This window comes from Fukomys damarensis, unplaced genomic scaffold, assembly GCF_012274545.1.
Source record: "Fukomys damarensis isolate Sample0158 unplaced genomic scaffold, DMR_v1.0_HiC HiC_scaffold_33, whole genome shotgun sequence".
NCBI lineage: Eukaryota > Metazoa > Chordata > Mammalia > Rodentia > Bathyergidae > Fukomys > Fukomys damarensis.
In genome coordinates, this window is record NW_022900945.1 from 48,360,254 (window position 1) to 48,382,314 (window position 22,061).

Below are 22,061 nucleotides of genomic sequence, written 5' to 3' on the forward strand. Positions count from 1 at the left end.
GAACCATTTGCTTGCACCGTATGTGGTGACTGAAGTTGACTGCGGGTGAGATCACCTGCAGACCACCCACTGAACAGGGGCTGAGAATTCAGCAACTGTGGTTATGAGGAAGAAGGTGGTCCTGTGAGTAGTTATGTGGCCAAAGTAAGTGTCACTGAAGCTTAAGGACATGAAGAGAGCTGCTGTAGTAGGAGGAGTGGCCAGCAGCCCTGAATGTTGCGGAGATGTAGGTCTGAAAAAAGCTTTCTGAATTTAGCTACTGCATTTCAATACAGTTCCTATATAGGCAATTTTCTTATTGTTCTTGAGTCAATCTAACTTTAAGTGTAGATTTTTTAAGACTTACACTTTAATTATTTGATATACAATGAATTTTTTTAAACAGTTATATCTTCCACTATTTTATGGCATAAAATATTTTGTTCTTATTTTAGATATCAATGAACATTGCCTCCTTTGTAAGTCGTAAAGAAATATTCACAATACTACTGCACTTTAAGATGTTTGAGGGGTTTCACTGAAACTAGGGACTAGGTAATGCTGAGGAAAAGGGCTTATGCTTCATTTTGGTCCCCATCTGAATACATATTCTCAGAAAACTTCCAAAAAAGTTTCCACCTTTTGATAATAAGTGAATATAAGGGAAGAATACGAAGGAAAAGAAAATATTTGGACATAGACATTAGCAAGCAAGGAACAGTCATGAGAAAAGACTCCTTTAAAATACAATAATTGTAGCCAGTGCATAAATCAATCAACAGAACAAATTCTGCTTCTGAAGGTGGTGGTATAGGCTGCTTTTATGTCTGTGGTTCTGAATGAATCTACCCAGGTCTTCAACCATTTCCTTTATGTGAAATGAATCTTCCTACCCAGGAGCAAGGGATGTCTTTCCAAGAACAGACATTTCTCAAAGAAGTAGAAGTAGCAAATAAACATATGAAAAAATGTCAACAGCACTGTCATCTGAGAGACGCAAACGCAAACAACACTGAGATTCCATCTCACCTCAGAAAGAATGGCTGCTATCAAGAAATCAATCAGTAACAAGTGCCAGTTGGGCTGTGGGGAAAAAGTAATCCTTCTTCACTATTCGTGGGAGTGTAGACTGTGGAAATCAGTATGGAAATACCTAAAAATACTTGGATTCTAGGTACCATTTGATCTATCTCCCTGCGAGGTATCTTCCCAGAAGAACTAAAAGGAACTTATCACACACACATATGTGCACCCATGTTCATAGTGGCACAGTTTGTAATAGGTAAAATTTGGAAACAGCTCAATTGCCTATCAACTGGAGACTGCATAATATTTTTTAATATAAAATGGAGTACTACTCAGCCATAAAGAATGAGAAACTATAGACATTTACAGCAAAACGGATGCACATTGAGGCTATACTTTTAAGTGAAATAAATAGGACACACATGTAAATACCACAGTTTCTCTGGTGTGAGAAACTGAAAGTGCAAATAAGGATCTACATGTACAATAGATAAAATAAAATAGGAAGAAGGCCAGAGGGGAAGAAGAAATGGAAAAGGTAGGGTACAGGAAAGAAGGGAAAGGAATAGATATGAGAAAAGGTATGAATAGAAACAAAGTCTTTGTAAGTAGGAAGGGGTGGAGGGGTTGAAGGGAGGGTAGGGGAGTGGGGAAAAAATAAGAACCAAGGTATATTATGTAAAGGTACACATTCCCAATAACGACTGTCAGCATACTGTATACCTAAGTGTACCAATAAACTTAATGAATTTTTTTAAAAAAAGAACCTAGGAATCAAACCATCCAGTTGAGAAGTGCTCACAGAGATCATCTTGTGCTAAGAGAACATTCCTTCTGCTATGCTTCAATTCCCTGCCACCCTTTGTTGATGACTTGGAGAAAATTCATTAATCCCTCTTTGTTTCAATGTCTTGAAGAAATAAAGGATAATTATGTTTGACTTATAGGGTTGTTGTGAAGATTAAAGTAGATAAAGCTGTTTAGAACAGTTCATGGCATATACTCGGCCCTTGATAAATGTAAGCTAATATTTTAACAACAAACTCTATTTTGACATAGTTTTAAATTTGCAAAAAAGTTGCAAAGCCAATTAGTATGCTATTATTAACCATAGTTTTTGCCTAATTTTTGTCATTGTCATTCTAGGATACCAACCAGGATACTGCATTGTATCTAGATGTCTCCTTAGGCTTATTGGCTTGACAGTTTTTCAGACTTTCCTTGTTGTTGATGATTTGGATGATTTTGAGGTGACAAAATATTTTGCACAATGTCCCTTAATACCGGTGTTTTTAATATTTTTCTGATGGTCAGACTGTGACTGTGAGATTAGAGAGAAACACTAACTATGCAAAGTGTCACTCTTCCCATGCCACATTAAGGCTACATGCCATCAGCATGACCTATCCCTGGTGATGTGAAACTTTGACCCCTGGCCAAAGTAGTGGCTGTCAGGTGTTTCTTCTACAAAAGCCAAGTCCCCTTCAACTATCCAGAGACTTGATTTGTTTGGGAACGAAGCCGCTCTGTTCAGCTCACAATCAATGTAACACTGTCTAAGATGAAGTACCTACGTAAGAAATTCGGAATTCTTTAGTATGGGAAATTTCCTGTTTTCTATTTATTAATTATTTACATCAGTAAGGATTCAGAAATACTTTATCCTTTGAGTCATGCCGCAAACATACTACAATATTCCTTTGTTTATTGTTAGTTAATTGTTTTATTTGCTTATTTTTACTCTGCTTGAAAGTTTTATTTACACAGTAACTGTTGCTAGTGTTAGGTCTTGGTTCTCATTTTTCCCCTTGTCCCTGCCCTCCCTTAACCCCCTCCTCCCCTCCCCCTTCAAACACTTTAATTCCATTTTTACATTTTCTCATACTTTTTTCCTTTTCCCTTATTCCCTTTGTGTATCCTTCTCACTGTCCCTACCCCTTTTGTCCTTTTCTTCTTATTTGCTAATTGTCCCGTTAGGATCTTGAGTACTCTTAGTTTTTCACACTAGAGAAACTATTCGGTATTTGCATAGTGTGACTTGTTTATTTCACTTAGGAGTATATCCTCAAAATGTACTCATTTACCTATGAATGAAACTAATTTCTCAGTCTTTATGGCTAAGTAGTATTCCATTTTATAGAAAAACCACATCTTTATCCAGTTTCCAACAGATGGGCAGATGGGCTGTTTCCAAGTTTTAGCTATTACCACTGTGGTGCTATGAACATGGGTGCACATAAACTGTGGTATGATTCTTTTAATTCTTTTGGAAAGATACCCAACAGAGGGATGGCTGGGTCAAATGGAACCTCTAATCCCAGTTCTTTGAGGTATCTCCATATTGACTTCCATAGTGGTTGCACCAGTCTGCACTCCCACCAACAACGGTGAAGGTTTCCTTTCTCCCCACAATCCTGCCAACATTTGATATTGTGTGATTTCTTGATAGCAGCCATTCTTTGTGGGGTGAGGTGGAATCTCAGTGTTGTTTTCATCTGCATCTCTCAAATGAACAGTGATATGGAGCATTTTTTCATTTATTTACTTGCTGCTTTTATTTCTTTGAGAAATGTCTGTTCATTTTAGATGTGGATTTTTGAATTGGGTCATTATATTTGGGGGGGCTGGTTGTTTTGAGTTCTTTATATATTTTAGATAATAGTCCTTTGTCTGAGGAGCAGCTGGTAAAAGGTTTTTCCCACATTGTAGGTTGTTTCTTAGTTGTGTTGATGGTTTCTTTTGCAGTACAGAAGCTTTTTAATAAGATGAGATCCCAGTTGTTGATTCTTTCTGCTAGTTCCCACGCTACTGAGGATTTGTTCATAAAGTCTTTCCCTATGCCAATGTCTTCAAGAGTTCTGCCTAACTTATCTTCCAGCAAGTTTAGTGTTTTTGTTTTTATATTTAGATCTTTAATCCACTTGGGTTTTAATTTAGTGCATGGTGAAAGATAAGGGTCTAGTCTTAATCTTTTGCAGGTTGAGATACAGTTTTTCCAACACCACTTATTAAAGAGGCTATCTTTCCTCCAGTGGGGACTGTCAGCTCCTTTGTCAAAGATGAGGTAGGTGAGTGGATCTGGAGTTGTTTTTGTGTCTTCCAGTCTGTTCCACTGATCTTCAGGTCTGTTTCTTTGCCAGTACCATGCTGTTTTTATCACAGTGGCTTTGTAGCATAGTTTCAAATTGGGAATTGTTATACTTGCTGCCATGTGTCTGCTGCCTAGGATGGCTTTTGCTATTCTAGGTCTCTTATGGTTCCAAATGAATTTTTGGATTCTTCTTTTCTAGTTCTGTGAAGTATAGTGTTGGAATTTCAATTGGCATTGCATTGAATCTGTATAGCACTTTGGGTAGTATGGCCATTTTCACTATGTTGATTTTTCCTACCCAGGAGCAAGGGACATCTTTCCACTTTCTTATATCCTCCTCGATCTCTTTTTTTCAGAGTGCTGTAGTTTTCAGTGTAGAGGTCTTTTGTTTCTTTTGTTAGATTGATTCCTAGATACTTCATTTTTTTTGGGTGCTATTGTGAAAGGAATTGTTTCCCTAATTTCTTTCTCAGTGAGTCTGTTATTTGTGTACAAGAAGGCTATTTATTGATATTTGGGTGTTGACCTTGTATCCTGCTACTCTGCTAAAAGTGTCAATTAAGTCGAGAAGCCTTTTGGTGGAGTTTTTTGGGTCTTCAATGTAGAGTATCATATCATCAACAAATAATGACAATTTAACTTCTTCCTTTCCTATCTTTATTGCTTTAATTTCTTTCTCTTGTCTAATTGCTATGGCTAATGCTTCCAGAACTATATTGAAGAGGAGTGGTGATAGTGGGCATCCTTGTCTTGTTCCTGATTTTAAAGTGAAGGTTTTCAGTTTTTGGCCATTTAATATGATGTTGGCTGTTGGTTTTTCATAGATACCCTTTATGAAGTTGAGACATAGACCATCTATTCTAATTTTTTGCAGAATTTTTAATTATGAATGGGTGCTGAATTTTGTCAAATGCTTTTTCTGCATCTATCAAGAGGATCATGTGGTTCTTGTCCTTGACTTTGTTAATACAGTGTATTGCATTAATTGATTTATGTATGTTGAACCATCCTTGCATCCCTGGAATAAATCCGACTTGGTCAGGACGTATGATCTTCTTGATGATCCTCTGTATTCTGTTTGCTGTTATCTTATTGAGGATTTTTGCATCTATATTCACTAAGGATATTGGCCTGTAGTTCTCTTTTTTAGTTACATCTTTCCCAGGTTTGGGAATCTAAGTGATATTTGCTTCCAGGAATGACTTTGGAAGTGTTGCTTCTCTTTCATTTTCATTGAAAAGTCTGAAGAGTAATGGCAGTAGATCTTCTCTAAATGTCTTGTAAAATTCAGCAGTGAATCCATCAGGACCTGGGCTTTTCTTTGTTGGTAAGTTTTGAATTACATTTTCAACTTCACTGATTGTGATTGCGGTGTTTAAAATGTTTTATCTTCTTCATTCAACTTTGGTAATTCATAAGTATCTAGAAATCTGTCCATTTCTTCTGTGTTTTCCATTTTATTAGAGTACAGGTTTTCATAGTATGTATTAATGATCCTCTGGATTTCTGTGGGATCTGTTGTGACTTCGCCTTTTTCATTCCTGATTGCATGAATCTGAGCCTTTTCTTTCCTTTTTTTGATAAGGTTTGCTAAGGGTTTATCATTTTATTTATTCTTTCAAAAAACTAACTCTTTGATTCATTTATTATTTGTATCATTTTCTTAGTTTCCATTGCATTGATTTCTGCTCTAATCTTTATAATTTCCTCTCTTGTTTGAGCTTTGGGTTTTTCTTGCTCTTGCTTTTCTAGGCGTATAAGAGTCATTGTTAGGTTGTTTATTTGAGCTTGCTCTGTTTTCCTAATGTGGGCATTCAGTGCTATGAATTTTCCAGGTAGAACTGCTTTCATTGTGTCCCATAGATTCCTGTATGTTGTATTGGCATTTTCATTTATTTGTAAAAACTGTCTGATTTCTTCTTTGATTTCCTCTGTGATCCATTGATTGTTTAGGAGAGTGTTGTTCAATTTCCATGTGTTTGTGAAGTTCCTACAGTTTCTTATGCTATTGATCTTCAGCTTTATTGCACTGTGATCTGATAATATACAGGGACTAACTTTAATTCTTTTGCATTTATTCCAACATGTTTTGTGAGCTAGTATGTGATCTATCTTGGAGAATGATCCATGTGCAGCTGAAAAGAATGTATATTCTGATTTTGTGGGGTGGAACACTCTATAAACGTCTAATAAGTCCATGCATTCAAAAGCTTGGTTCAGTTCTAGTATTTCATTGTTGAATTTTTGCCTAGATGACCTGTCTATTTTTGATAGTGGGGTATTCAGATCCCCCACTACAATCGTATTAGTGATTATTTGGCTTTTCATGTTATTTAATACTTGTTTTATATGGTTGGGGCATTTATATTTGGTGCGTATATGTTTATGATTGTCATTTCTTCCTCTTGGATTGTTCCCTTTACAAGGATGTAGTGGCCTTCTTTGTCTCTCTTAATCAGTTTTGGTTTGAAATTTGCTTTGTCTGCTAATAAGATTGCTACCCCTGCTTTTTTCTGGGCTCCTGTCACGTGGAGAATTGTTTTCCATCCTTTCCCTTTCAGTCTATGGGCTTCTTTTTGCACTAGGTGTGTTTCTTGTATACAACCTATTGTTGGGTTTTGCTTCTTAATCCATTCTGCCAATCTATTTCTCTTGATTGGTGAAATAAGGCCACTGACATTGATAGTTATAACTGATATGTACTGACTTATTATTGTCATGTTATTGTCCTTTTGTTGACTCTTTTTATTTTTTGTCCTCTCCTTTTAGTTTATTGCCTTGGCTATTTGATTTGATCTGTTGGGCCTCCTGGTGTTGTTATCTTCACTGTGTTTTTCTAGGATACTGTTTAAAATTCTTTATAGTGTTGGTTTAGTATTCATGAAGTTTCTCAAGTGTTCTTTATCATGGAAGTATCTTATTTCTCTGTCCATTTTGAAAGAGAGTTTTGCAGGGTACATCAGTCTTGGTTGTAGGTTTTTTTTCTTTTAGGACTTGAAATACCTCACTCCAGGCTCTCCTTGACCTGAGGGTTTGTGTTGAAAAGTCTGCTGTGATTCTGATGGGCTTTCCTTTGCATGTGATTTGTTTTGTTTGTTTGTTTATTTTTTTTGTTTTTTTTTTCTCTTACTGCTTTGTTCTTCTGTTGGGTTTCTGGGATCGTGATTGGTATATGTCTAGGTGAAGATTTTTTTTATCATGGCTAGTTGATGTCCTATATGCCTCTCTTATCTGTATGTCTAATTCTTCTCCTCTGTTTGGGAAGTTTTCTGTCATTAATTCTTTGAACATCTTTTTTAAGTCATTTGCATTTTCTCCTGCTACTTCATGGATTCCTATCAGTCTTATGTTATTCTTCTTTGCATCATCTAGGAGTTGTTGGATCCATTTCTCATGCTCTCTTACTGTTTTTAAGAGACCTCTCTTTTCATTATCATTGTCTGCTATCTTATCTTCTATATCTGAGGTTCCATCTTTGCAATCTTTTATTCTGCTGCGTATGCTTTCAATAGAGTTTTTAATCTCCTGGATATCTGTTTGAATCTGTTTAATGGATTCCATTTCTTTCCTATGTTGGGTGTTCATTGTTTCCATTTCTTTCTTATTCTGGGCCTTCATGGTTTTCTATTATGTTCCTAAGCTCATCTATTCTTTTGTCAGTTTCTGTTCTGGAGTCTCAAATCATGTCTTTCATTTTGCTCACCATCTCTATGGTTATCTGGGAAATAATTTCTGTTTTGAATTTTTCTAGAGCTTGATTGATCAGTTTTGTTACTTCCTGTGCTGCAAGTTCTGAGCGTCCTGGTGGTTTGCTATCTGATTTTTCATCCTCCTTTGCCTTACTGTTTGCCATTGGTGGACTGGAAGTCTGTCTTTGTGGCTTGCTTAAGTGTTTTCTCATCTTTATTTTTGCTGTCGGGTTGTCCTTGATTTAATCTCTGGGTCATTAAATCTTCCTGATATTGCTAAGTCCCAGCCTTTGATTCTCTAATGACTTATAGACATTCTCATTTTCATAATTGAGAAAACAACTCATCAAATCAATCCCTATCCTTTATCCCTATCGATACAATCAGGAACATAATAGGATCAATCACCACCCTTTATAGCCCGCCATGCCTCTGCAGAGTGTGTCCTAGGACTGGCTCAATCAGGGAAGCTAACACTGGTGGAGGAGGGGCATGGCGTGGCATGCTACCCTCCTGGTGCTGTGCCAGAGCCAATCAGTGGTGCCCGCTGGAAATGATGCGGCTCCAGAGGAGGCCCCTAGATCAGGCCGGCCGCACCGCAGAGAGGGCTCTGAGTCCCGCTAGTGTTTTTTTTTAATGAATTTGTTGTATTTACATGTTATATACACATTTATATTTGAAAGGTAAAGAAATTATGCAAAAATAAATAAGAAAAAATACACTAAATACATAAAAGTAAGATTAAATTTAGGTCATATAACCTCAATAAGATTACTTCCAGAGGTTCTATTCCCTCCATCAGGGACACTAATACCAAGGAAATTCTCACCAGAGTTAAGTTAAATAGGGAAGAGTAGAGGTGTTGAAGGGAGGGCAGGGGAATCAGGCAAAAAATAAGAGCCGAGATGTAAAGGTACAAGTTCCCAGTGATGAATATCATCATATTGTATGCCTAAAATGTACCAATAAACTTAATGAATAAAAAATCTCGTCTTGAAACTATTAAGACCCTGGACACTCCCTCAATATTTTATTATACTGTCACTTGCCACTAAGCAAGCCCCTGCAGCAGGAGTTAACTTCTGAGGCCTCCACAAGTATTCTCTAGGCTAGAATGACATGTAGGGTAGAGATATATGGGGACCCTGTGGTCCCATACTTGAAAGAGGCAGTCACTACACTAATACACTAGTTTGAAGACGTACAGATAGCACTAACCAAAACAGTATGCTTGTTTTAAACTATATTGCTGCATACATACTACAAATTTAATTATTAGCCAAATGGTATGTTATAATACTCAAGTGATTTAATTCAGGTTCAAAATGTAATACATTTAGTGCCAATCTATTAATGTTTAATAATGTATTTGTTCTGCCATCAGTTAGGCTTAGAGATAAATGTTAATTTTACCCCAATTTTTACTGTTCTTATTTCCACTGATTAGAAAGAATTTTGCACATTATTTCCAAGTTGTAGACTTAGCTAAGTATAAAATTTCAAATTTTAAAGTGGAATTAACAAATTTTGTTTCTACAGAGAAGGAATTTTAACTCAGAAATTTGGTTTTTCATTTAAGAACTCTAAGAATTCATTACTTTTTTACTCTTATCCATGAAAAGCCTCGTTTATACTTTTAGACTTATTCCAAAAGTCAAGTCTTTAGTCCACTAAAAAGCAAATGACTTTCATTTCACTCATTTTCTTAATGTTAAATTACTAGGTGAACAATTTGTTAGATGAGAAACTGAAAGGCTAAGGTTCTTTCAGTGACAAGAAGTCCTCAAGGGAGATAATTTCCCTTCAAGAACAAGTAGACACAAGTGTGATACAAAACCTAAACTAACAAAAACCAATTTCCATCAGTATTTCCAGTTCCCAGGCAATTCACATTTGCTCCAACATACAAAGGAAGAAAACAACTTCCGTGACTTAGTCTGCATACAAAGCTGCTTATTCTTGGCCTCTAATATCTTCAAAAGTAAGGAACCGGAGATGACAACTTTATTATAGCATTTTGGTTAACAATTCTACTCTGCCCTTGAAAGTGCCTCTGTGGTAATTATTTAAAAAAATGAAAAGATGTAAAATTTTGAAGTACCTCTGAAGCCATTTAAAAATTATTGCACTAAACTGTTCATTCCAAATTATGGAGTTTGAAATATCATTTAAACATTTTCCTCTGAAAAAATGGCCGTCCCCACAAAATACTTTTTTTTCACTAATATTGTCAGTAAATTACTTATTTCATCACTTTGGCCATGGAATTTAAAACTAGCAATTTTCTGCTTCATGATTTTTTTCCTATTTCTCCAACATTTTGTTCCATGCTTTTTACATAGAAAAAAAATTTGGACTCCCCTGAAAAATACTGTTTATATTTCTATAAATCTGTTAATTTTGAAGATTAGCTTTTCAGATCAGGACTGCTGTTCTTCTCTCCTTCTTTAATATCCTTTGTTACATGTGCAAAGACCTGAGTCCATTTTTTGGTGCTATTCTCCATCCGAATTGTTATGATTCAGCTGAGCAGGTTTTCTGGTGTGATATCTTCTGGCAATTTAGCTCGCAACTGTGCTATGTGAATACAGTCCATCTGTAAGGAGAATATCTTCATATAATCAGAGGATTCTTAATCATACCCTAGATAAAAATTCTTCTCCATCTCTGCAAAATACTTCCCAGATTCAACAGGCCAGATCCGGTGGTAGTGATTTGCTAATGAAGTATGAAGATCCAGTCTATCAAGTACCTGTCTGGAGTAAGACTGTAAGACTTGAAATGAAGACATAGTGTGGAGAGATTTTCTTCAAAGACTATTTCAACTGTTGCAAAATATTTCAATGTCGTGCTGCTATCGACACAAATAAAGGCGAATTGGCATGGCTTATTCAGGAGATTTGCAAATGCAATGAAGGCACCTGCTTCTTCCAAATTGAGAATGAGAACTACTGTGATGAAGGACATCCTGTGGGCGCAACCAACATCAGGTCTGTAACACGTAGATACCCCTAAGATACTAGGTTAAACATAGTGATATTGGCCACCCTTCTGAAAGATGTAGAGAGATGGAATGTAACAGATATGTCCAATTTAATTAATTGTGTCATTCTTCTGTGTCATTCTCTGAACTTGTTTCACTGAAACTGTTCCACTGTTCTTTTGTTCTTGAAAAGAAAACCTATTTATAAAGTTCAGAAGTGATATTTGGTTCATTTCTTACAGCTAGACTTTGAAGTTTCCCATGAATACTAGGGGGCAATCCCTGTCACAATTCTTGAATTTTTTTTTACTATGTATTCCTTCCCAACTCAGCAATATTCCATTGATCCAAATTACCATTGCATTTGCAATGTTTTCTTCCTGAGTAAATCATTATTTCATTATTCTTTCTCTTTTATGTGCTTTTGACATTTCTTGGCTTTTTAGCCTCAGCCACTGTCTCATCACATTCTTGCTGGTGAGGTGAGATAAAGATGCTTCCGCAGATTTGGGAGGAAGATTTGATAGTTGTGCCTCAGGAATCAGGGCAGAGGTAGAAAGTGGTTTAAGTTCAAAATTTTTATGTCTTGAAGACTGAGTTGATAGTTTACAGGTTCATGCTTCATGTTCCTGCTGAATGATCTTAGAAGTTTGCTGAAGATTCTCTCCAGGAGGGACTTAATAATTTCCAACCAGGAGCACTAGGAACAACCATTTTAAATTCCTTTATCCTTTTTGGAAAAAGGTTTTCAGAAATCTATAGTAAATGTCATTCTTGGTAAAATACCAAAAACATATTCTTGTGAACTCAGAAAAAAGACAAGGATGCCCCGTCTTCATTTCTAGTCAACATTCTATGGAAGGTTTTACCTCCTTCCAATTATCTCATGGGACCTTCAAAGTAATATGTGGGGAAGATATAGGTAACTCTCAACATCAGATACAACCAGTTCATGGTCCCCAAACTTGAAGAAAGAATTCTAAGTAACAAAGGAAGTTAAGAGAAGGAAAACGTATTGGAGAATAGGAGTGGGGAATAGGAATGGCTCCTGAGAGACAGGAGGGGTCCAGAGTGGGTAGGCCAGTGAGCACCAGGAGCTCTTCCAATGGGCTCTCATTCCCCCTTGGCACATCCCCTTGTCCTTTTCATTTGTTTAGTGTGCGTGCGCGTGTGTGTGTGTGTGTGTGTGTGTGTGTGTGTCTTTACTTTCTGGAACTACAGGGTGCTCCAGGCTCATTTCACATATTTCCTGCCCAAGCTTGAGAGGCAGCCATTTTCCCAAGGTGACTTGGCTTCTTTGGTAAATGAATGCTTTTAGAAACTCAGATCTGGGCTCTTAGCATGCACATGGCGACTCACGCGTCTTTCTTTTGCAGGCCTTCTAATTGGATAGATTTCAGAAATAATCCATGTGAATACACATACAGCCACACAGTTATTTCTTTATCCATTTGTGTCTATGTTAAAATAAATAGGAGTTCACCTGATGTTCCCCTTTTAATCCACTGTTGCACAATTCCTTTTGACCTTTTATTATCTTTTTAGCTGTTTGTTCATTCACTCCTTTCCTCATTCAACATATCAAGTGTGACCCCAAAATCATACTAACATATAAAGTGGATCAGGCAGTATTTTCTTGTCTTCTAACTCTTGAAGGTATTTGAGTCAATTGAAATTACATTCCTGCATTCAGAGAGATCAACTGTAAAAACTTTTTTTTTCCCCTTTTAAAAAATGGTACAAAAAAGTTTATTTGAAAACATGCAGGGTGAACGGGTATGAAAGAAACCACCTCTGCAGCATGAACTGGGCTGAATGAAGAGGGCAAAAGCAAAAATAAAAGTGCATACCATGTTTAAATAATGGGGCAAGGGCTATCGTGGAAGCTCATGCATGATAGCTAGTCATTTTTTTGTTATTAAAACATAGCTAATTTTCTTAGTGTTCTAACACTGTTCAGGTTTTCTAGCTATTCTTGAGTTAGTGTTAATTGTTTTTTAAAAAAGTTTTTTCATTTCTCCCGTTTTAAAATTAGTGATGTAAAGTTGTCATGATATTCTTTCATTCTATTTTTATCATTGAATTTCTGAATTACACATCCTTCATTTTGAAGGCTATTATATTTGCCTTATATCTTTTTTTCTTTCTTGTGTTCTTTGTTTTGTTCTTTGGGTATTGGGGATCAAACTTGGGACCTTGCATTTTTGAAGCAGGTGGTGGAACCACTGAGCTAAATTACCAGCCCTCTTTTTTCTTGAGAAATCTTTCTAGAAGCTTTTCAATTGCATTCGTTTTTCTAATAACAAGTTTGGGCTTGTTTGATACTCTATATTGTGTATTTGTTTTCTATTTTATTTTTTGCTCTTATTTTTAATCTCCTTAATTCTATTTCTTAGATTTTATTCTTTTCTCAAATTTAAAAAGTTGGATGCTTAGCACGTTAATTTTAACCTCTTTTATTTGCTAATATAATCACTGAAATTTTTGTTTTTCCCTCTATTTACTACTTTACTCCATACTACTTTAATGCTTTAATGTGATATGCTTATGTGATAAAGTTATATGGTAGCTTTCCTTATTGTTTAATGCTTTATAATTTCTAATTTTCATTGTGATTTCTTTTTTGAACACTGGGTTATTATTACTATTGCTGCTGTAATTTCCTTTTTAAGCATGTGAGGACTTCCCTCAGTTTGCTTTGAAAATGCTAATTTTTTGAAATTAACTGATTCATGACTTATGGCCAATTTTGAGCTAAATTTTGTAAGTGTCTATGGGTAGGTACTTCTCTTAGTCACTTTCCTGTTTGTGAGGCAAAATATACAGCACCCACAATTTAAAGGAGAAGTTTATTTTGGCTCATGGTTTCAGTCCAGGGTTGGCTGGTTCCAAGGGAGAAACTGGTGGAACAGGATGATGCAAGAAAACTATTAAACTCATGGAAGCTGAAAGGAAGAGAGAGGATGTGAGGGAGGTCATTCTTGCTGTGACATCTCTCACCCCATTAATTGGCTGATTCAACTGATCTGGTTGGCAAGATAGGTGCCCTCTTCCTCCCTCACCACTCCATGTGCATCCCTACCAAAGCTGCACACTTGGTGCGAGAGTACCCTCAGCCAAGGGCATATGAGTAGCTGAGCTTCCCTGCTAGGCCCTCCAAACAAGCTCTCAAAAAGAAGAGAAGTAAGGGAGGAGCTGAAGACAAGGACACACCCTTCCAGGTCATGACCCCAGGGATCTACTTCCAACTCCAGCTTCTCTCAACATCACGTTCAGCTACTGGATTTCACTACAGATGAATGCTGATGAGTACAGTGACTCCGTGATGAACACCCTCTGAACACGTCACACTTAAGAGCTAAAGCTTAACAGTAGTTAAAATGAAAAGGCACTCCAGCTGATGTAAGAGTGAGCTTGTATTATGTAATTTTTCAGTATTTTACCAATATTTCACTGTTAGTTATTTAGAAAAGTGTGCCAAAATTTATCATTTTCAATGTGGGTTTATATATAAATTCATCATCATATGATTCTTATTTCGCTTTATATCTCTTGAAGTTCCATTATTTGGTTCACACAGTTTGAATTATTACATAGTCAGAGTTACATGAAACCTATCATTATACTGTAAATCTTTTGCTTGTAAGGTATGATTTCTGTCTCAAAGTCTATTATCTGTTATTAATAAAGTTTGACCCTTTTGTATTCGTTTTTTTTTTTTTTTTGGTACTGAGGATTGAACTCGGGTCTTTGCGCTTGCAAGGCAGGCCACCAAACCACTGAGCTAAATCTCCAGCCCCCTTTTGTATTCTTTTAGGTATTTTATCTGTAAATAATTATACTAAAAGTTTAGTCTAGTAACCTTTGTCTATAATTTGGATTTTAGAACAATTGGAATCACTACCAATTTATTTCTACCATATTAGTATGAACCCTTTTTGTTCTGCTTTTTTAAAGCTATCTTTCATGTTTTTCTCCTTCACATTTTACTTTTAAAAAAACTTTATGTGTTTTTATTTGTTTAAAATAAAACATTATTTTATTTTCACTCTCCACTAGTTTGGATGTTATATTATCTCCATATATTCTTTTAAAGGTTATCTTAGAAATTTTGATGTATGCACTAAAGTAAACAAAAGTTTTCCAAACAGTAAGGATCTTTGGTATTCTGCAGTTTTATTAAGATATATTTAACTATGAATTTCTTTTATCTATATTCTTTGGAATTTATTCTGCATTCTGAATATGGAATTAATATTTTTAATAAATTTTAAATAATTTCTCAGCAGTTATATCTTCAAATATTTCCTGTCATCTGTCTGTTTTTCTATTATTTTATCATTAGGAACTCCAAGATGTATATTAGATCTTCATAATTTAATCTCATTTTTATTACTTCTCTTTCATAGTTTTCCTTATCTCTTTCTATGTGCTGACACTTTGTAATTCACCCAGCTTCATCTTCTACTTCACTAATTTTCATATGTGATCTGTTTAACACATTTTATTTTAAAAATTTAAGCCTTATGTATCTATGTGATTCACTCTTCAAATCCACCTGATCAGTTTTTTAAGAGTGTCTATTTCTTTATCTATTCATTCCTTATGATAAGAATATTTTTACAGGATAATTCTACCATTTAAAGCATTAGATTTCCCTGAATACATCTTCACTGTTTTCACTGTTACTCAGGATGCACTGTTTCTTTTATTTGTATTACAGTACTAGTAGTTTTTATAAGTGTATGCTAATGAGACAGTTAAGGCCTGAATTGCAGGTGTCTTTCACAAATATGTTTGTGCTAATTCTTGATTCAAAGAACTGGGGATCAAAATCTACAAATGGTGTAAGAGAGGGCTTGAAGTCTCAGGAAAGGTTTATTTTTCAACCTCTTCTGATGCTCAGACAAGTAAATTGCTCTTCTTTCATCCACTGTGCAGTGAGATTTATGCATGTGTATGCTGGGTTTCAGTGTGTTCTAAAGGTGTAATGCTTTGGTATTGTCTGTACCCAGAGGTTCTGCTACAGATTGCTTATGTGAGAAGGGCACAGTGTCATTTCTAGTTCCTTTACTCTCCTCTGATTATCAAAATGGAAGTTTATGCCTTTTTCTCTTTCTGGTTCCCTGCTTTAATTTTTCACCTTTCAGGATTTCTTTTATATTGTTGTCAGATTAATAGTATGTTTTTAAAACATGTGTAAATACCAAATGGCTTCTCAAGTGTGAGAATCTGAAAGTGTAAATAAGAACTAAAAGGTATAATAGATAATGTGAAAGAGGAAGAAAAGGGACAAAGGGGAAGGGGAAATGGGAGGGGTAGGAGAAAGGAAAGAAAGGAATGCAATTAATATGAGAAAATGAAAAATAATGGGAAAAAAATCTTTGTAGATAGGGAGGGCGGGAGGGGTGGAAGGGAGGTCAGGGGGATGGGGAAAAAATAAAAACCAAGATTGGTTATGTAAAGGTGCAAATTCCAACACTGAATGTCATTATATTGTATACATTAAATATACCAATAAAATTAATTAAAAAAAAACACAAGTGGTATATTTAAAAAATAATTTTAGGAGAATCCTAAGGTATTTTGTAAGTAGAAGGTCATTCATTGCATTTAGTACACCATATACTATTGGACACCTAAGTTCTAATGTCAGATGCTATGCTTTGGATGAAGCTTGCTCATAAAGGTTCATGCATGCTTTGGTTCCAGTGTGGTGGTGTTGAAATGGTGGAACCTTTCACACGTGGGGCTAACAGAAGATAGTAAATCACTCGCATTCCATGGGTCAAATGCCTTAATGCTGGTCTCATGTTGTGCATCAGATCTTAGAAGAACAGATGAGCTTCTGAGAGATCTGGTTGTGAGAAACAGACTGAGCATAGCACCTCCTCATATTTCATCATTCTCTTGCTCCCTTGTTCTAACATGTGCCCCTGTTTTTCTGCCAGGATGTAATGCAAGCAGGGCCCCTGTCAGGACCCCAGAATCATGTTTGTTTGGAACTTTAGGCCACCAGAATTAGGACTGAAATAAATATCTTTTCTTTGTCCATTGCCTAGTATCAGGTGTTTTTTTGTATTAACATAGAACAGACTAAGACATCTATTTTCTAACTATGTCTACTCTAGACAAAGCAGCTTTAAAAATGAAACAGTAAAACTATGACACAGCATGTAAATTCCTTTCTCTTAAATATCCCTACAAAGAATTCCTTTGAGCACTTATTTGGTGAGAGCCAGATGATTTGACTTTACCATTTCAATCTAATATATATTTATATCTCCAAGGAAATTATGTATATTTTAATGTGAAGCAGTTTGCATTATTTTTCCATAAGTTAGTTTTAAATTTCTGCTTGTATACACTAAAGCTGAACGAAGTCTGTCCAATGTTAGAAAAATTTGAATATAATGGAAAGAACCTATGCAGAGTGGTAGAATAGCTAAAAAAAAAATAGGACCATTGTAATAGTCCCCAGAAAAGCCAAAGGTAGTGTCTCTTTTTCCCCAAAGGTAATTAATGTCTTAACCTTAATGAGACTAAAAGACTTTGAAAACTTCTATAAGCTGAAACACAACTGAAGAGCTTCCAAGACTGAGAATGAATAAATCTTTCCAGCATGGACTAAATATCACTGTAATCAAAGATATTACCACATGAGAGAGGACTAAGCACACATGTGGAGCATGGGACGTCCTCCAGCCAAAGGGCACACAGTAATAGGCAAAAATACTCCACAAGTCACTTACTATGGGAGCAGGAGAGCCACCAATGCATTCTGGGATGAAACCACTCCTGCTTTCCGGCACCTCACATTGTCCTTGAGAAGTAAGGGTTGCACTAAAAATATTACGGAGGATTCTGGTGGATAGAAAGCCACACAGTGAGCTGCTGGCAGTGTAATGACTCTGCCTTAGACCTCTGGAGCATTTTGAAGTGGGAGAGAGTGGAAAAAGCAGGACAAACAAGGGGAGAAGTGTATTGGGGTTTAGATTTTTCAGGACAGACAAGTTGTGGCAATAAAATGAAGAGATGTCTGGGAAGCTCATTTGGATTTTCTCTCGTGCAATAAGGGAAAATCAACTTTGTTCTCAGTGAGGGTTCCTTTTATAATTGCCTTCTTATTTTGCTTTTTTATTTACTCATAGTGTGGGATAATATACATAATTTCTAAATTTGACCCTCTGTCCAACTGCCTTAAAAGAAAACCATAACTATAATTATACCTGTTATATACTTAATAAGTGCTTTTTTTTTTTTTTTTTTTGTTTTTTTTTTTTTTTTTTTTGGTACCTGGGATTTAACTCGGATCCTTGTGCTTGCAAGGCAGGCCACCAAACCACTGAGCTAAATCCCCGACCTTAATAAGTGCTTTTTGACAGCCACAGAAAGGATAAAAGGTAAATATTTTCATTCATGCCAAGTTAAAATTCAGAATGTCCCCAGTTTTACATGAAGAGAATGTATTTCACATTATGTACCCTCTTAATTCTCACTGGAGACTTAAGATAGGCATTTGGCTGAAAAGATGACATGTACTTTACACTATTTGGTCCTTACAAGTTGGAACTTATGATGAGATATATATGCATGCTCAAACTTTGCTTGGAAAAAATTCAGAATACTGAGTTCAGCTAAAATATCCAAACTAGAATAATGTAGCGGTGAAATCAAGATTAACTTCTCTCTGCATTGTCACCATGATTCTGATTATGAGTAGATATTGGGACCAAATTACTGGTTATTTCTTCAATAACTATTCCTACATACATTATGAAAAACATGATGTATCCACAGTATGAAAACCAAATTGTAAAATGTTTGGCAAAAATAACATTATTAGTATTTCGCATGTAGAAACACCCACTAAAGGTAGCTATTGAAGTTTTCATTTTTAGTATTATCCTTAAAACAGGTTTCATTAGTAACTTGTAGCATGTTCCACTGACATGTAATACAGCCATCTCTGTATTCTCTATTATTTCACTGCAGCCATTTAATTCCTCTGCTTCATCTGCCATACTAAAATATTCCTTATTGTGTCTCATCTTCCCTCCTCTAACTCCTCACTGGAAGCTTTATCTTCTCTTTATTCTGTCAGGAAACATAAGGTCTCGCTTTGTTTTAGCCCAGAGAATCAGAAGGGATAGATATTTTGCAAAATTCTTAAGTTGAAATTTCAAATGAACTTTCCTTAGGAACTAAGTTAATGTGGTGGCAAACAACACGTGTAGGCAACATTGAAGCCTATGAAAAGTTCTCCACACTAGGATAAGTATCAAGGAAGGGGTAGGGTGAAACTGTCCTCTGATTCAGAAAAAAATCAAATTCTTTCCATTCCAGCAAAGAACTGGAAATGATTGGAATGAAGAGGGAGAAGCAGAAACAAAACCTCAAAGAGGAAATGACTATGGTAAGTGTGTGTGTGTGTGTGTGTGTGTGTGTACTGATTATTTGGTGAGAAGACCAGTAAGATAGGAATCAAGAATGACAAAATAGACAGGGCAGAGGGAGTGTAAAGTTGGATAGACAGTTGCATTTCAGAGGGTCCTTTTAGAATATTTCAGGAATATGCAGCCTGAGGGGTTTGATCCCTGGGTCTGAAATACCGAGAGTTTGGTCTAAGCTCCATGGACCCAGACCATGGTGGTCATGCTTCTGAGTCTGGACTCACTTTGCATCCAGCTTCCAATCATCAACAATAGTCTAGTTCCTTTGTTCTGCTCCTGTGCCCTTTTCCTAGTCTTTGGATTTATGCCTTGTTTTGCTATTCCTACATTTTTACATTGTCCAGAATCTAGGAAATTCCATTTTGCTGTGATTTACCCCATCCCTCCTGCCTTTAGCCTCTCTTTCATTTTATCCTGGACTCTCTTATCCCTCCATACATTGGGACTTTCTCATGAAATTTAGTTCCTGTCCCTGATGCCAGAACTCCCTCAAACGGATTTCTTTTGGGGAACACTCCCTGTGACCTGCTGCATGGACTATTCCAAGAACAACACTGTCACTGAGGATGGGCTGGTCACATCTCTGTTGCCTACCTATTCCACTCTGTCTGCTGGTTGTGAGATTATACATATCTGGATGAGCTTTTCTTTGGTCACTCCTCAACTGAAGAATCTTTAATGACTCCTTATTACCTATGATATAGAATCCCAGTCCCCAAGACTGGGAATTTCTAATTTGTTTTTTTTTTGTTTTTTTGAGACAGGGTCTCACTATGTAGTTGAGAATGACCTGGAACTCACTTATGTAGCCCAGGCTGGTCTTGAACTCACAGCAATCCTCCTGTCTCAGCCTCCTGAGTACTGGGATTACAGGCGTGCACCACCACGCCAGGCTGGGAATTTCTAATTTGTGAAGAAAAGATTCCATGCTTTATTCATATTTAATTATCCTTGGGGTTTAACACATAGAACATTCAGCAAATCTTTCTTGAAGGGATAGATTCTATTTGATTTCTAGGCCTTCCTTTATAATCCGGTTCTATTCTCTTTATCTCTTGCTTCCCTTTAACACATACATTATGGTACCTTTAAATGTATCTTAAATGTACATTTAAATGTATCTTTCCCTTCCTCCTCACTCCCTCTGCAATCTCATGACATCATCATTTCCAAGTCTTTGCACACACTGATCCACCATTGAAATGATTCTATCTTTTCTCTACTTCCAAAATCAAGCTTTGTCTCTTAAGAAATCTTCACTAACTACTCTATCCAACAGTAACCACTGCACTGTCCCTGTAATTGTTTCAGTGTCTTAGTGTACATGTTTAAGCAAAGGGTCTTCTGCCTGTTGTATTTCTTCTCTTGTGTTCCATCTTAGCCTAGGTCAGTGCTAGCCACACGGTATGCTTCCAACCTAACTGTTCAGTGGATTGCTGGAGGGCCTGGCCCCAAATAGAGAAAAGGCAGTTTCTTTCCACAGTGGACTTTCATGTGCTCTCTCTAAAGCACTGGTCTTTGATGTCTGTTTTCCTTGGCAGAGTCTTGTATGTGATAGGGATTTGAGGATTTGGAGTCAAGAGCCCCAAGTTCAAATTCCAGCTCTAGCTGTGTGACCTGGACCAAACTACTTAACTTTTGTTAGCCCCAGTTAACTTATAAATAATAATTAAGTAATAATAATTTCCCTGAGGGGTTGTTAGAAGGATAAGATGTGATAATGTATATGAACAAGAGTCTTATAAAGTGCTTGGTAAATATTACTTAGTTTTAGAAGCTCAACAATAAAATGTGTTTGAATTAATGTGTCAGAGAATTACTCATTCCATGTGTGGCATCCAGATGAGGAGGTTCAGAGATTTATGACAAAATGGTTTGACAGAAAACCTGCAAAATATCAGCACTTCATCTGGATATGCTGTGTTCATTTTAAAGGTCCTTTGTAATGTGATGTCTTTTTAGGAATTTTTGTCTTCTTCATTTTAATAAGCCTACAAAGAGTTCCCCAGCCATTCTGACCATCTTAATAAACACCTAAGACCGAGTTTGTCGTCTCTACTGTGGTAGTCGTCTTCTTCTCCCAAGTGCGCTTCACCACCTCCTAAGAAGAGGCTGCCTGCAACCACCCTTGCTTTGCTTATTCCTCTTGAGTTCTTCATGTCTGTGCTGTGTAGGTTGATGGGCAGGTTCACTCGCAGGGATGGCCTCCCACCTGTCCTCCAACAACCTTCTGTGCCTCTTCTTCCTGGCTTTCATGCCTGTGGTAGGGATCCCACAAGGGAAGGGCCCTTCTGTGGGTGACACCATTTGCTGAACTACAAATGGTAACTCCCTCAGGGGTGGTGTTGAGAGAGGAGAAAGGCTGAGAGGGAGGCATATTCGCTAACAGCAAGTGGTGATGCTGGCTCAAGGAGAAGTATCTGGACCATTTTTGACAACAGCACAAGCCTAGCTTAGGATGGCTTCCCTCCTGCATTCATTATGATCAGCTTCAAGGACAAGGAGGAAATTGGCAGAAAAGTCCTTGAGAGCGAAGGTCTCTGTGCTATTTCATTTGTTCACTTTCCTTATTTTTAGACTACATTAGAGGGCGTGAATGGTTGCTATGTTTAAATTGTTTACATTTTGGCACAGTGATTTCAATTCTGAGTTATAAGCAAAAAAATGCAATATGTTGTCATTCATCAAAGTATGTTTATAGTAGGTTTAAAAAACATAATGGGGAATCAATTAGTAATGGCACATTGACTTGAGAATTAATGTGCTTATTAACATGACATTGCAAAGGAATACTGGATTACATGAAAACTGCTCAAGGTATAAGAAGCGAGTTACTAACA

At 36.5% G+C, this 22,061-nt stretch overlaps 1 pseudogene; it reads right to left on the reverse strand.

The window, feature by feature from the left end:
* Window positions 1-10,192: 10,192 nt before the first annotated feature.
* Window positions 10,193-21,380, reverse strand: LOC104867026 (annotated as a pseudogene).
* Window positions 21,381-22,061: the final 681 nt, after the last annotated feature.